This window comes from Drosophila arizonae, chromosome 4 (assembly GCF_054131065.1).
Source record: "Drosophila arizonae isolate 15081-1271.41 chromosome 4, UAZ_ARI_1.0, whole genome shotgun sequence".
NCBI lineage: Eukaryota > Metazoa > Arthropoda > Insecta > Diptera > Drosophilidae > Drosophila > Drosophila arizonae.
Window position 1 is genome coordinate 18,567,820 of NC_142924.1, and position 16,895 is coordinate 18,584,714.

Here is a 16,895-nt window from a genome sequence, read left to right on the forward strand (position 1 = left end):
ATACATATGCAAATGCAAATTTCAAGTCTGCCAATATGCACTCAATGCATTTCGTTGGCTTCTCTATTACCCAAGTGTCAACTGTGTGCGACGTTCGCTCAGAAGAAATTATACACACACACACACACATGTACTCACACACAGTAGCAACGAGACACCAGAGGCGGAGACAGTGCACAGGCTGAAGCTGCAGCTGAAGCACTTGGACAATCAGGCAGCGTCAGGCATTATCATTATGTTTATTATATGAGTACTTGCAACCAGCAGCAGCAGCAGCAGCGGCAGTGGCAGCCGCAGCGGCAGTGGCAGTGGCAGCTCACAACAGCTCATATAGCTCTCGCTCTGATCATAATCAGACAGGGGCCAGGCTCTTCAGGCCAGGCCAAGGGTAGAGGGAGGCGAACTCCAACTCCAACTCTGACTGCGGCTCGAGCTCGAAATCGACAAGTTGTTGCATGCACGATCGACGTGAAGAGCGCTGCTTGGGACTCGTGTCTTTGGGTTTGGGTTTGGTTTGGTTTGGTTTGGCCCCTCAGCTGCCTGTGCTCGGGGGCTGCACAAAGTGTTTTGAGGCGACTCGTTTGGATGCTGCTGCTGCCGTTGCTGTTGCAGCTCGGCCCGCATCATCGTCGTCGTCGTGCGCATTTAAAGGTCTCCAGTTCTGAGCGCGTCCTCCACCACCTTCTCCTCCTCCTACTCCAGCACTGTCAGCTTCGGCTGTCTTCTGCTGGAGCTGTTTAAGTGCCGTTGCCGTCGTCGTCGTCGTCGTTGAATCTTTAAAACTTGATTTTAAGTTTGTTGTTGTTGTTGCTTTTTTTTTACGTACGCCAGCTGAACACCTGTGTTCTTATGCGCTCCCCTCAGCGACTATAGACAATATTATTATTTTTCTTTTTTTTTTTTTTTTAACCTCATGCAATTTAATGTCATGTTTTTCGTCTTAGTTGCTGTTGGTTTATTTGTTTTTTTTTTTTTCTTCTTTATTTTTTATTACTTAAGTGCGTGTTTAGGTTTAAAGGTTTATGTTTGTGTGCTGCTGTTGCAGCTCGATCTTTTATGCCTAGTAAATTTAGCGTCTTAACCTATTTATAATGAAATCTGTTTTGGCCATAAACTGCCGAGAGGCGGGGCCCATAATGTTGCTCAATTTATGGGACTATTAAAGCACAGTTAAGGCTTAGCCTATGAAAATCATCTAGGTAATTGCGACAACTGAAAAAGAGAATAGCAATCAAGCCCAAAGCTGAAGTTATAGCACACAATAAACTAACACCTTCCTGATAACTAAAAGAAAGGCTTTATATGTAAAGAATATGTAAATATATGGTAATATAGGCAAATGACATTATCTAGTCTGAAATCTACGATCAAAACAAATTTTAAATTTATTAGTACGAAAAAAAAAATAAAATAAAAAATAATAGTAATATAGACAAATAAAATGAAAATAAAAAACTATTTTAAATTATTTTAAAATTAAATTAGAGACAAATTTTTAGCAAATTTACGTATTTGCTCTTATATAAAATCTATTTAAAATATAAAAAATAATTAAATAATGAGGTTATTGTAATAAAATTTTTAATACTTAATAAACAAAAAAAATAAATAAATAAAAAAAAAATAATTAGATATAATATATAACTTTAAGAAAACAAAAAAATTGTATACTTTAATGTATATACAATTTTTTCTTTTAATATTTTAATTTTATCCGAAAAAAATAAAATGTATCTAGTCTTATATATTAAATAAAAGTTTTCAGATATAGAAAATAAATAAAATAAATTTAAGCAAAATAGATAATCTAAGCTAAAATGGAAAATAATATTAATTAATTACAAATATTGAATTATTTATAATTTTATGCAAATCAGATTATTTATTTCGGTTTCAAAAAGTTTGCCATTTTAAATAATATTTCTAATTCCACTTCAATGTTAGCTATGCAATGCAGATTGGATTCAATTCAACTGCTTTGTTATGTTTTGTTGTACATGGCGTATGAGTAATCAACTAATTTCGAACAATAGGCAAAATGCAATAAAATTATTAATAACGCGACTGTAACTAATCACGTCAAACGAACAATAGCCGAAGCACATTTATGGCTGCTGCCAAAGCCAACAAAAGAACCCCAAAACCGTCTCCATGCCCAGCCCCATACCCTCTGCTAAACACTAACGGGGACCTACTACTATCGGGACAGTTGGACTGACTAGCTAACAAAGCGCATTCAATCAGCATAGCACAAACAAAACAGCGCAGCACAACAGTTGCAAGTCATAAAAACTACAACAAAAATACTGTGCAAATACAAACAGAAATACAAATACTATAGAGCTGAGAGTTGAGTAGGGGCAAAAACTTACAAAAAAAAAAAAAAAAAAAAAAATAAATAAATAAATAAATAAATAAAAAGAAGAAGAAACAATTTCCAACATTGGCCGAGGCAGCTACTGGGCATACGCCAAAAAGAGGCGACGCGACGCCTCGTAACGCTAAGCAAATAGACCAAAGACAAGCATAGAGAGTTCTACATACGGGGCGGCAGCAGAGGCGGTACCAGGGGGCGGTGCTGGGGATAGGGACTCAATGTGTACACACACACACACACACACACAATGCAACTTCACGCCGCAAGTCAAAATGCAATTAAGCGCAGCTACTGGACGACTTCAACCCGCTGACGATGATAATGATGATGACAATGATGATGACGATGGCAACGTTGTTGTAACCATCAAACAGCAGATTGTCAGAGACAAACACACACACATATATATATAAACAGACATACATATATATACACATAGATATGTGTGTGCGTATTTATAACTAGAGAGAGACCCATGAGCTGGGCGTTGATGTTTCAAGCGGAGTTGCACAGATAGAAAACTACATAGTACAAACAAAACTCGATTTCAGTTTAAGACGCAGTAAAAAGTTGTAATGCAGCTTAAGACGGGAGCGCAGCCGCCTTAAACATAGAGGAAGGAAAAGAACCGCATGGAAAACGAAAAGCAGCAGCCGCAGAGCACCAGCAGCAGTAAGAGCGAAAAAAAATATATATAAAATAAAAGCTTTTGTGCTCGAAGTGGCAATTACACGCAACGAAATTGGAGGCAACAGGTTCAGCCCATAATTTCGATATATATCGATATGCATATACATATGTATGGGTGAGCATGTTAGACTAGCCAAGGCATCTATTTATCAATCTGGGTAATTATAAAGGCAATGAAATGGGAAAAAAGAGAAATTCAATTAGATCGGGGTCTGGCTTAAGGCAGAAGTTTTAAGCATATGACAAAGGATTGGCTGGGGAAAATAACAAAAATTTGCTACATTGGCAGGGGTTGTACCTCTTATGTCAGTAATTATGCTAGCCTAAAGCATTATTGCTTAAGTCGCTGACATAGTCTCATTACTATGTCAAAAATTGTGAATGTTTTATGTCTATTAATTTACTAATTAGTAATTTGTAAGATTTAAATGGGAAAATATAAAAATAAAAAAAAAAAAATAAAAATATTTTCCACAATGCACAATTTAATAGAAAAAAATCCGAAATTAAAGAAAAATATTAGTAATACAATAAAAAAAATTAGGCTTCTTGCTTTATTTTTAGACTTTATGCCTTTATGACTTTAGTGCAATGTTAAAATATTAACATATTTGAATATTTATATTAAACATAGCTATTCTTTAGGTATATATTTATAATTATTTCTATTTCTAATTAAAATTCTACTCTACTCCATTCTATTATGAACAGAAAAAAGTATAATAAATATTTATATAATAAATGCAAGCTATTTGAAATTAAGATTCAATTATACTACAATTAAGTTTTATTATTATTAATTTTAATATTTAAGCATATTATTTAAGTCAATCAAAAATATTCAAATAAAGCCTTGTTTATCAATTATTGTTAAAAATTTAAAATAGGTTATGTATTAAACAGTATTTTGAATTAATTAATACACAATATATACAACATATAAATAATTATAAAAATATTGTCCAAAATGTATTAAATACAATTACTTTTTAAATAATAACAATAAAAAGATATGGAAAATATTTTGTTTGGTATATTTACATATTTTAAACAAGAATTTAAATTAGATATTTTTAGAAATAATAAATTAATAAAATAAATAATTATAAAAATATTATTCAAAATTTAAAAAATAATATTTTTAAACAATAATAATAATAATATATAATTAGTATAATTTTTTAGTGTAATAACATATTTTAAACCAGTTTTATTTCATTTATTTATTTTGCTTTTTATAAAAATAAATAACTTTTTGATTTTTTAAGTTTTTAATCTTCAAAAAACCGTAAGCTATTTGAAAAATTTTTAAATTTTGAATTCGCGTCTAAAACATTTCAGGAATCAACTCAGCATGAATTTCGCTCAGTGCAGCTGCAACTGCAAGCTACAACAAAGAAGGTTCTTAAAAGCTTTATGCATCGTTGTCGCTGTTTCGTATAGCTCTACAACAGCAGCAACAACAACAACAGCAATAGTAACAAGAACAACAACAACAAGAACAAGAGACAAACCGGTTTTGCCATTTGCTCTTAGGCTCCAAAGACTCCCAACACACTGCAGTGCACTGGGGTCTGCCGGTAAAAACTTGGGTATTTGACTTTGGCTGTGTTGATTTGTTGCGCATGCGCGCGACTTGCGCCGACTCGATTCGCTGCGACTGGTACTCACTGTACAGTGTACACCCTGCAGCGTTGCAGCTGTGCCCCACACACGTACACACACACACACGCACACACATCTGTAAAGACAAAGGTCTATTGTGAGCGGGCGGGGGTAGGGCAGCAGAGTTGGCAAGGAGGGACTACCTCTACTACATCATGTTGTTGCTGTTATTATGACGCTCGAGCAGCTACTGTGCATTGCTTAACGATCATGCCCGATCATGCTTCAAAATGGAAAAAAAGCAGAAAAAACTTAAGCCAAAAAGCTCGCACGTTTCGTGTTTTCTTGCTGCTGCTGCTGTTGTTGTTGTTGTTGTTGTTGTTGTAGCTGCTGTTTAGTGTGCTTTGGTTTGGCTACCGTTTGGTTCGCTATTGGAATCGCTTTTGGGATCGCATTTGGCTCATTGTCAATGTCGCTGTTTGCTATTTGAGCTCAGTTTCTGCTGGATGAGCCCCTCTCATCTGCCTCCCCTCCTCTAACCACATTCGCTGCCTCAACCCAATTCGCTGCGTGATTCATTTGTCGTGCTGTGCGGAGTCGACCCGCATGCTATATGTTTGTGCTCTGGGGGCCGGAGAGCAGTAGATATTGACGTTTCGTATACTAGCTTCGATGCGGTCGCACCGTTATGGAAATATGATTGCCCAAAAGGTACAGGCCAAGTGAATGCACCCCTTCCGCCCCTCCAACCCTCTTTTCCTGCCTCATTCAAAGAGTTGCACCCACAACTGCCAGATCAATTTATGTAAAATGAATGGTGATTAAAATGATCGCCAATATTTGCATTGTGGTCAGCGTTTAAACTTTGGCTTGCATTTATTATTATTAACGTCTCTGGGCCAGAGCTGATGGAGTAGTAATGCCCGCCGGGGGTGTGGCCCATTAGAGCCAACTTTGATTTGCAGCTATGCACGAGTTCTCCATAAACAGATTTCAATTTGCTTTTCAAGGATGGTAAAGCGATGCAACTCGCGGATCGCTGATCGCGGATCGCGGAACGTTTGCTAAATAATTAGAATTCTCCGCTGACCCTGAGTGCAGCAATTATATGGTCAAGGTTGTGCATAAGCAAGAGCGATATGAGCACAGCTAAGTAACAGATCAATATTGACTCTGGGAAATCTAAGTAGCCAAACAAACGGCAAAGTCAACGGCAGCCAAAGCAAAGAAATGCTCAACACAAACAAAAGATATGAATAATGGTCAGGCACACAGCCAGAGCCATAAATTGTGGATGGCTGGGCAAATAGAAAGACTTTTACCTTGCGCACACAGCAAACTGCAGATAAACCATCAGGTGTCCAGAAACTGATCCGAAAATGTAGAAAGACGAAAATCAGCTCATCATAATTTATTATAATTTATCATAATTTGATTAATTTAAATAATAAAATATATATAATATTATAATTATTAATGTCATTATTATATATTTAGCATCGCATTTTTAATGTTATTAGCTAGATTGTAGTATGTTGTATGTCATATAAGCAAGTAAGTTGTATGTCAATCAAAGACTAGAGCACTAAAAGCATTTATAGTCTATGTTATGCTTATTTTTCAAAGCTTAACAATTATGGTAAAATTTTGCAAAGATCTATCTCTTTTATCGTAGACCTATAGCAAGACATGAGTTGCCCAAAACTAAAATAAATTATATATTTAATAAATACATGATTAATAAAATAAATATACAGTATCGTTGTATTTTTATACTTTACAGAAATCAAGAGCGAAGTAAAAATATATTTATTTTAATTTTTAAAAACTATTTAAATGAGAATATATTTACAATAATATTATATTATTATAATTTTCTGTTTCAGATTTTTATCACAAAATGATCAAAAATAATAAAAATATTTTTAAAAATTTCAACTATAAGAAAAATAAATAAAAAAAATTTCAAATAATATAATACAATATCTAAAATAAACTAGAAAATGTATACTTATACTATAATTAATTTACGATACTCATTAAAACAGTCCGTCCCATATTTATGTCTGAGAGAGACCTATGTACCACAATAGATCATATATCATAAAGATTTATATAGTTTTCTTTGAAGGATATTAGCAAAAATATCAAGCTAAGCAAATAATTCATTTGCAAAGCTCCAGTAATTATAAGGATTTATCAGTCAAAACTCCCTGAGAACCACTTCTCTCGCTTCCAAGTTAACCATCTCTACAGGGGTATTCGAACATCGTCTACTATGCCCAATAAACATTGATAGTGGTTTTTGCCGTTGATGAATATAGAAGAAGTTCGCTGGCAAGAAGTACAGCTTTTACTTAGCTCATTTCTGGTTGTTACAATTGTCACGCTGATTAACTAGACATGGCAAGACAAGCTAAACAAAAACCACAAGAACTTTTGCAATGGCTGGAGCAGAGCCAACGCAAGGCACCTACGCTCGTACTGTACCCAACTGTAGCTGGCTAGAGATAGAGAAGAGCGCAATCCGGCCGGCACATCCGAAACCAGATTAAACCGCAGATGTTCTGTCAAACTGACAGCGCCAGAGAAACGACTTGATTGCGCATGAGCCCATGCCCATGGTCAGGCACAGGCACAGGCAGAGGCACAGGCAGAGGCACAAGCTGAGCCACAGGCTGAGGCACAGGCTCGTTCCGTGCTGTGGAGCACAGGCCAGCTTATCCAACGACAACAGCGCTGAACGTTCAACGTTCTAATGAACCCAAAAGATTTTACGCGCCAAAGGCTTTTTTCACGTTCCGAGTATCGAGACTCGTACAACTGCAAAAAAAAAAAGTAAAAAAAAAAGAGAGATGTAGGAAAAAAAAGAGACCAAGCTGCCTTTTCTGTGTTTTGATACGCGCTTCCAGTCGATACAAAATTAAAGACCTAATGAAGTGGAGGCAACGACAACGCAAAGATAAATATGCACAGGCCACAGAGTATAAGAAAAAAAAAAACAACGAAAAAAAAAAACTCGTTTGACCAGTTGAAGGCAGTTGCTGGTTGGGGCAAGAATCATCATAATTTTTACTATCAACTTGCAACATGGACACATGCGACGACGACGACGTCGATGTCGAGGAGGACAGACTGACGGATCGGGCGACCGACCGTCCGACCGATCCGATTGCGTGTGCCTAACCCTCTGCCGGCAGAGAGCTCGGACGTCGCAGTCGTCTGCCTGCACACGCCTACGCCACACGGTGCCAAATGCGAGGGAGCGAGACAAAACAACAACAAAGCAGCAACACATATGTAGCGAGACACACACACACACATATGTATGTATGCATGTATGCATATATGAAAAAAAAAATGATATGAAAACAGGTCATTGCCTTAATGGATCTGAACACAACGCCCCACTGGCTCCGACTTCGACTCAACTGGCATAGTGTATCTCTCTCTCTCTGTCTCTCTCCCACACTTACGCTCCTTCTAGGTTCCTCGATCTTTCTCTCTCCCTCTCCCTCTTTGTTGCTCGCATGTGGATGCAAACGACAGCGTACGTTGCCTGCATACGAATGAGGGAGGCGATGCAAGCAGCCCCAGCGATAAAGATTTAAGCAAATAATCAAATACATAAACAAGAACGAAGAAATATATGAATTATTAGACGAACTATAGATGCTCTTTGCAAGATCGAAAGAGCTGCTAGAAATCTGTAGAGATTTTGGATGAGAAAAGGATAAGATCTTAGAAATTATGGAATCGAGCTATAGTACTTTAAAGATTTGATATATACAGAAAGAAAATTATATAATGCATGATCTAATGATCATAGAATAGATTTCTTCGAACTGTCTTACGACTACTATAATTCCTTTAGTTATTATTCTAAATCTGATATATGTAAACTATATATTGAATACAATTTTATTATGTATAATCAGGAAGAACTAATCATTCATTTATAAGCAAAGAACTTGAGGACAAAATAAATCAATTTTGAACTTAATCTCAGGAATCTTTGGTTGTATTTCCAAGAATTCCGATTGTCAAACAAAATCTAAAATATATATAATATATTAATGATCTATATAACAAAATTAATTAATCTAATCAGCAATCCCAAATATTTAAATGTTACAGGATTGATGGAAATGTATGTCTAATACATATATAATACTCCCAAATATCCCTAATTTATAATTATACAAGTTTGCTTTCCATTTCTGTTAGAGTATGCAGAAGACACTGCCAGCATTTAGCTGTAAGGCGACGGAAACTCTGGAGGCTCGCGACTTGAATTGAGCTGAGTTTCGGAGAGGAGGACTGATAGACAGATAGACATACGAACAGACAGACAAACGAAACAGTTGCCCAGATGGGGTAGCGGGACACAGAGCAATGAGCATGGGCATGGGCATGAGGCATGAGGCATGGGCATAGAGCGCACAGAGGCGACTTTCAAAAACTTTACACAAATTCAGATTTATTGTTAAAGGCAGTGAGAAAACAAAGCAATGCGCATAGTAAATTGGGTTAAAAGTACAATTGTCGTTTAGACTCTAATTGGAGGCGTGTGCGCGCCCGAGCTGCTCTGGCATGAGCCTGATTGGAATGAGCCTGTCACTTGCCCAATGGCCACAAACAAATCAATTGCTCTACTCGATAAAACTCGCTCTCCAACCGAAGGGAGGGGGGAGCGAGACACACTGAGCTACTGTTTGCCTGCTGCTCCAGCTTCAGCTCTGGTCATTCACTCAAACAAACATTGCGAGCTGGACTTGTGCTCAGCGCGTGCCAGCCCCAAGAAGTTGCAGTTGCAGTTGCAGCTGTTGCTGTTGCAAGGTTGGCCCAGTGCGGCCCACTTGCTATCCTCTTGGTACAGTGCCGCCACCTTTTGCCAGCTGCTGCGCCCAGTCCAGCCCAGCTGGGAGTCTGTTGCTGACTCTGACTCTGACTCTGATCTTGTGCCATTTCGTTTGCCGCGGTTGCAGTTGATCTTTGCAGCTGGGCCGCTAGATAAGCCCGCTGCTGTTGACTTTGCTTATGTAATACTAGACTCCACTCAGCTGCCGGCAATGGTTTGTGCTGCTTCTTGAGCTGACGGGATGAGCGACTGCTTGGCTGCCTTGCCTGTGCCTTGGCGTCTTGCTTTTGATAAATTGCCCAAGTTCAGAAGTGGAGTTGGCTGCCTGCAGGGGTTATGGTTAGTCAAGTGGTTAACTATGGAACTGCTGCCATCTGTTGGGCTAGAGCAAATGCAAAGAAATACATATATATGTCAAAGCTGAAAGGTTATATTGCCATCTAAATTCATGAGGAAAAACTCTAGCCAGATAGGCACATCATTGAAAATTATATAGTATCTAATAGTTGCACTTTAGTTACTTCTATTGTTTGCACAGTGGAGTGGAGTGGAGTGGACTGGAGTGGAGTGGAGTGAAGAGCCGTAACTGGTTTACTCAGCTCTGGGCAACCTGCTCCTCCTGGAAGCGACAACTGCCACGCCGTCTGATTACCCACATGATGTTGTTGCCTCGCGTGCAGCGCATGCAGATGCTGCATTACTTTTTATTTATCTTCTTCTCTCTTTTTAATGCCTCGGACCCCAAATTATCTAATTTGCAAAGTTATTGCTATTAATTGGGCGTAATTATTGCGTGTCGTCGGGGTCTAAATGGCGCCTTTTATGCAGCCTTTATAATTAGTTTCCTTTACCATCAGACAGACCGACCCCCTATGCTATGATTGCTCTGAATGCACTCCAGAGTGCTCTGCACTGCACTGCACTTGCCTGTTGTTGCCTGCTTGGTTGTCAATTTTAATTGATTGTTAATCTGCGCCGCGCAGGCTCAGCATGATCTTCGAACCTCTCTGTCTCCCTTTCTCTGCCTCGCTCTCTCGCTCTCTCTCTCTCCCTCACTCCTTCTCTGTCCGAGGTTAATCTTATAAACGTACCGAGTTAATTGTATTAAATACGCTCCACAGCATTGTTGTTGCTGCTGTCCAGCTGGTTGGTTTTGTTGATCGCTGCTATCGTCGCCATTGGAGTTAATGAACCATTGAAGATCAAGGATAAACGATGTACACATGGCAATTAGTTGATTTTTTATTGTAGCCACTGCGATAACTAAATATAGACGGAGGCCGCCATAAATGCATATAAAGACGATATGGACACTGGCCAATCCAACTGACGACGGTTTCGCAGAAACGCCACAAAGGCCGCAATCAATGGGCAACAAAAAATGCGCGAAAATATGTTTATCAAAAGTTTTGCCGATCATAGCATGACACAGGTGCATTAATTATTTACCATATCCAGAGGCAAATAGACAAGGGTCACTCGAAAATTTTGAGAAGCATACTTTTGGGATCGATCTATTATAGAGAACATCTCTGGTATGGAATATGTACAAGGAAATGCGAATGATATGGTAATATTATGACATCTATACATCTATTCCATTAAACTAGACATACTTAAAATATGACCTATGTAATTATAAATATATAAAAGGAATGCTTTCTTCAGCAATTTTGTCTAACAGCAAAATAAGAAAATTCTAGAAAAAAATTAAACGTAATTCTTTTTATATACAGTAAAGAAAAAAAATAAAAATAAATAAATAAATAAATAAATAAATAAACAAGTAAGAAAATTCTAGTCGAGAGTGCTCGACTAGATACTACCCTGAACCCAACAAATAAAAATGCTCATTTAGTATGGCTGAAATTTCAATTTCAATGTATTTAAAAATATAAATAAAATACCAAACTCATTTAATAAAATATAAAAATATTTTGAAACAATTAAAAAAAATTAACATCAGTTGCATCGATCGGGATTCGAACCGCGACTCCTCGATCGAGCGTTACGCTGCTAACACACTAGGCCACCTCACTCCTGGTAGTGGCGCTGGCAAAACTCAAATAAATTCACTGCTGCAGCGCCATCTACCAAAACTAAACGAAACTAACTGCTGATGTGATTCTAAGAATCTGCTAGAATAACCAAACTATTAAAAACGCACATAAAGTATAGTTAAAATTTCAATTTCGGTGTATTTAAAAATATAAATTAAATAGAAAACGCATTTATGAAAATATAAAAATATTTTGAAACAATTAAAAAAAATTAACATCAGTGTTGCAGCGATCGGGATTCGAACCGCGACTTCTTGATCGAGCGTCATCCAGCTAACACACTAGGCCACCCCACTCCTGCTGGTGGCGCTGGCAAAACTCAAAGAGATTCACTGCTGCTGCGCCATCTACCAAAACTAAACGAAACTAACAGCTGATGTGATTCAACGAATGTTTTTGTTGTAGCTGCTGCACGTGCGTTTGTTAATTGGCCAAATATTTGATTATTTTTTATTAATTTTTGACTGAACGGAATTTAATGAAACTTTCAGCAAATGATCTACATATTATATTGAATATTTGAGAAATTTAAAAAAAAAAGAAAAATCATTCACAATAAGCTATAGAGGCATCTGATTTGAACTTGAATGTTTTTACTCGATAAAAACATAACGGGATGTTTTTTCGAATTTTAAAAGCAAACTCGACGTCCGCGCTGTATATACGGTCATTTAAAAAAAAAAATCAAGTCTCTAGCTCTTATATCTTCGGAAATCGACGCGTTCAAACATACGGACAGACGGACAGACGGACGGACGGACAGACGGACAGACAGACAGACGGACAGGGCCAAATCGACTCAGCTCGTCGCCCTGATCAAGAATATATATACTTTGTGGGGTCTGCCACGCCTCCTTCTGCCTGTTACATACATTTCAACAAAACCATTATACCCTGATTTCCCATTTTCAATGGGTTCAGGGTATAAAAAAAAAAAAAACAGTGTTTGTATATTTTTTTTAAATTTAATTATTAATATAAATATTAAAAAAAAGAAATAATGCTAATAATTTCCATTTTTGTTTTTCTTAGAGTAAAAAAAACATTGAAAAATTAAATATTAATAGTTAGCATTACAAAAATATTTTAATTATTATATATACATCTCTTTTTATATACAAAATTACCATTAAAAATATTTAAATAAATATAAATATTTCCCTTTTATAAACAACATTTTGTTTTTAGAAATTGTGTATTTTTCATCTTCAAGAATTTCTATTAACAAGGTATAATACTTATAAGGCAGTGAGTGTAGCTCATCCCAAAAACTAAATCAACTCATAATCAAGGAGAAGAGCTGAGTCGAGAGTCTGACTGCCCCGAGTGTCTGTATGAGTATTTCAAACACAGTCGATCACTCTCGAATCTTATTAACATATACGTAAAACACTCTATAAAGCTCCACAGTTTTATAGTTCCCTCAAGACATAAAATAACACTCGACTTGTCCACTCAAGCGAATGCTTTCAGCTAATAAGAATGCACATTACGAAATCATATTAGCAATTCCCCGATCTTAAATAACAGGCATTAGCATAATCATCGTTGGCTCTAGCCAATACCTATGCAGAGAGGCTGGATAACAGGTCAGGCGAGCAGCCAGCCTGTAAATAGTAAAGTAAAATAAATCAAACATTTAATTACTGTGCAATTAAGGTAACGTATTTCAATTAATTAAAACCAATTTTGATTGAGTGCGCGCTTACGAACGAACTGAGGCTGGCCCACGCCTAGCCACAGCCCAAATAAATAAGAAATACAAAATGAAAACGATAAACATTACGAAACCAGAAATTTTGCGCGCCAAAAACTTTTGCAGCGAGAAACCAAAACAAGCTTCGCAGAAATAAATATATTATTAAATATATATACACACGTAAATATGTATATATATTAAGATAAATAAAAACAGCTGGCTGGCTGGCGATGCAGCGGCTGGTGCTGCTGGGGCAGGTGATAAGGCGGCTGCCGCGACGCGTCGGCAGGTTGTTAAACCAGCTGCGCCGCGTGGGAGCAGCGAGGCGAGCGTCTATTGCGTCGTTGCGAAAATTAACTGCAATGGAGCGCATTCCATGAGGGAGGCCACACACACTGGGGGTGTTGGGGTGCTGCTATTGCCACTTGGCATAAATGTTAAAAGGCTCGCCACAAAAAAAAAAAAAAAAAAAGCTTCCTACACAGGCGCAAGCGGCTTCCGCGGCTTCCAACGGCAACTTCGACTCCAACTTTGACTGTGGCTCGCAAAAAAAGATTATTATTGCTGTTGTTGTTGTTGTTGGCGCATTGGTCTAATACGAAAGTTGTTGCCCTTGTGTTGGTGGTGTACGAGGCGGTGTGTTCGTGCCACAAGTGGCAGCCACAAATTACACAAGGCAACACAATTGTGCGTTAAGTGCAGCAATAAAAATGCAACGATTATTTTTATTAATATTGATACATATTTAAATGCAAATTCATATTTGATAGAGAATAAAAAAACCAGGGACCGCAAATAAGTGTTACGCATTTAAAAAAATTGAGGCTCAAAAGTATTCCCAAAAAGAGAGAGGAAAACACACATAAGGATATTTTTTTATGGCGAGTTCAAAAAAAGGATAAACTTTTATTGGTAATTTTTTATAAAAAAATTATTTTTAATTATTAAAATTGATTTTTATGATAAAAATCAAAAATAATTATTACAAAACAATTTTATATAAAAATCAAATCATAAGTCTTATATTTGATTTTTATTATAAAAATCAAACATAAGACTTATGATTTGATTTTTATTTTAAAAATTGAAAATAAAAATTGAATTGATATATCTCTTGAAGTAAAGGAGCTAGATCATATATCGGCATATATATATGATCTACGCATTATTACCTTTCAGATGATATATAATATGTATGTAAATATGTACATGTATGCGTACATATACATTAATTATATACTTAGACGCTTTCCCAGGGCACTTGCGCTGTGCACTTGCTCGTACCTATTCAGCAGATAATGTGAGGGGGAGACAGATGCAGATAAAGCATAATCACTGTATATATGTACATACATATGTTTATATGTATATATACGTATTATTGTCACCTTTCCCTGCTCCCATAGATAAAAAATTTACTTTAGGCGCAAAAGAGTGAAAGAGATAGATTGAACTAGAGCATAATGACATACGCACAGTGGTCATCTATCGGTCAATGCATTTTATAAAAAAAAATAATACCAAACCTAAAAATTGTTCAATATTGTAAAAATATCCTAAAACTTTGAATTCCCAAAGCACATGTTCATTTTTAAACGCCTATTTGAACTCTATTGAGGTTGCGTCTGACTGTGAAGAGTCTGAGGAAGAGGACGAACCGGAACTCAAATTGGCTATAACGGAGATTTATGGATATTCCCCAAAGCCCATAGATTTAAACGTGGATATTATGTGCTATTGGGAGGACAAAAAGTTCACATATCCACGAGTGTACCGTCTTGCCAAGACAGTTCACTCGGTGCCTGCCACGCAGGTTTCGGTGGAAAGGGCATTTTCTGCGCTTAAGCTTGTGCTGACAGAGTTAAGGTCTAACCTAAGTGCAGACTCTATAAAAAAAATAATGTTCTTAAAACTAAATAAATAGTAAACTTATACCAAGTGTTATATCTATGGGAGCAGGGAAAGGTGACAATAATACGTATATATACATATAAACATATGTATGTACATATATACAGTGATTATGCTTTATCTGCATCTGTCTCCCCCTCACATTATCTGCTGAATAGGTACGAGCAAGTGCACAGCGCAAGTGCCCTGGGAAAGCGTCTAAGTATATAATTAATGTATATGTACGCATACATGTACATATTTACATACATATTATATATCATCTGAAAGGTAATAATGCGTAGATCATATATATATGCCGATATATGATCTAGCTCCTTTACTTCAAGAGATATATCAATTCAATTTTTATTTTCAATTTTTAAAATAAAAATCAAATCATAAGTCTTATGTTTGATTTTTATAATAAAAATCAAATATAAGACTTATGATTTGATTTTTATATAAAATTGTTTTGTAATAATTATTTTTGATTTTTATCATAAAAATCAATTTTAATTATTAAAAATAATTTTTTTTTAATTTATCAAAAAATAATAATTATATTTTAATTTTTTCCTATAAAAGTTATAATCGTTACGGTCCCTGAAAAAAACTCCTAATATATATATCAATATATTACTAAAGTACTCGTAATAAATATATATTTATATACATTTAAATGTTTTATTAATGAAGAAAAAGCATGTTTAATATTATTTAAGTTTGTAAATTTATAGCCGCAACGATTATTTATTTTTGTAGTCGGAAGAGCTTTTAGTCACATTAATTTCTATTATTAGAAAAATACAAAAGGCAAGCGTATATGTATAAAAAAAAAGCGTATATTAAATAAAAAAAATTGTAATTAGTTTCTATTATATAATATACCAATTTCGATAATTACAAAAAAAAAAAGAGGAATAATTATAATAAAATACTAAATACCCTTTTTTTAAACAGACAATATAATAAAAAATATGATAATAAATAAAAATAATAAAATGAATAATATAAATATATTTATAATAAAAATTAAATAATTTATTAAAATTTTAAATTTATGTGAAAAAATACAAAAAAGTATAGTTGGTTTATTTTATATAATATACAAAACCTCAATATTTCGACAATAACAAAAATTAATAATTATAATAAAATACTGAATATAATTTTTTTAGACAGACAATATTTGAAAAAATTTTATTTTGGCAAACCAATACTAAATATAAATAAATACTTTTAAATACCAAATATGGAATATATCAAAAAATATTATTATAAGTAAACATAACGTTGAAAATAACATATACCATTAATTATACAATTATATATAAATCATAAATAGATATACAAATATAAATAAAGCGAAATATGAATAATATCCATAAAAATCTAAATGTATTATTAAACTATATTCATATATATTTGTTTTGTATAATTATAGTTGCTAAAAATAAAAACAACAAGCCAATTTGAATGTTCAATGTAACTGTTGTCCTTTGTTGTCTAGTGTAAATAATGAGCTAAGCAAGCACGTCACGCGTCAAACTTTGTACGTGTTGTTTCGTTTGTTGGTCAAGTGGCCAACAACAGCAACAGCAACAACAACAACAACAACAACTATAGCAGCAACTGCAGCAACGACAACATGCAACACGCGCTTAATTTTATTGGACGTCATGCGGTGCGCATGCGCAACGGACCTGCCGA

General features: G+C 35.5%; 1 long non-coding RNA gene across 3 annotated transcripts in view; it reads right to left on the reverse strand.

Moving 5' to 3' along the window:
* The window catches only part of LOC149269343 (uncharacterized), a 120,704-nt gene that overhangs the window by 15,187 nt on the left and 88,622 nt on the right, over positions 1 to 16,895 (reverse strand). The window contains exon 7 of one of the 3 annotated variants that reach the window (XR_016269884.1): positions 12,670 to 13,200. The exons of the other annotated variants lie outside the window; for them this stretch is intronic. This is a non-coding gene — a long non-coding RNA (uncharacterized LOC149269343). Of the gene's footprint in view, positions 1 to 12,669; positions 13,201 to 16,895 lie in introns of those variants that run through there. 3 annotated transcript variants of the gene reach the window in all.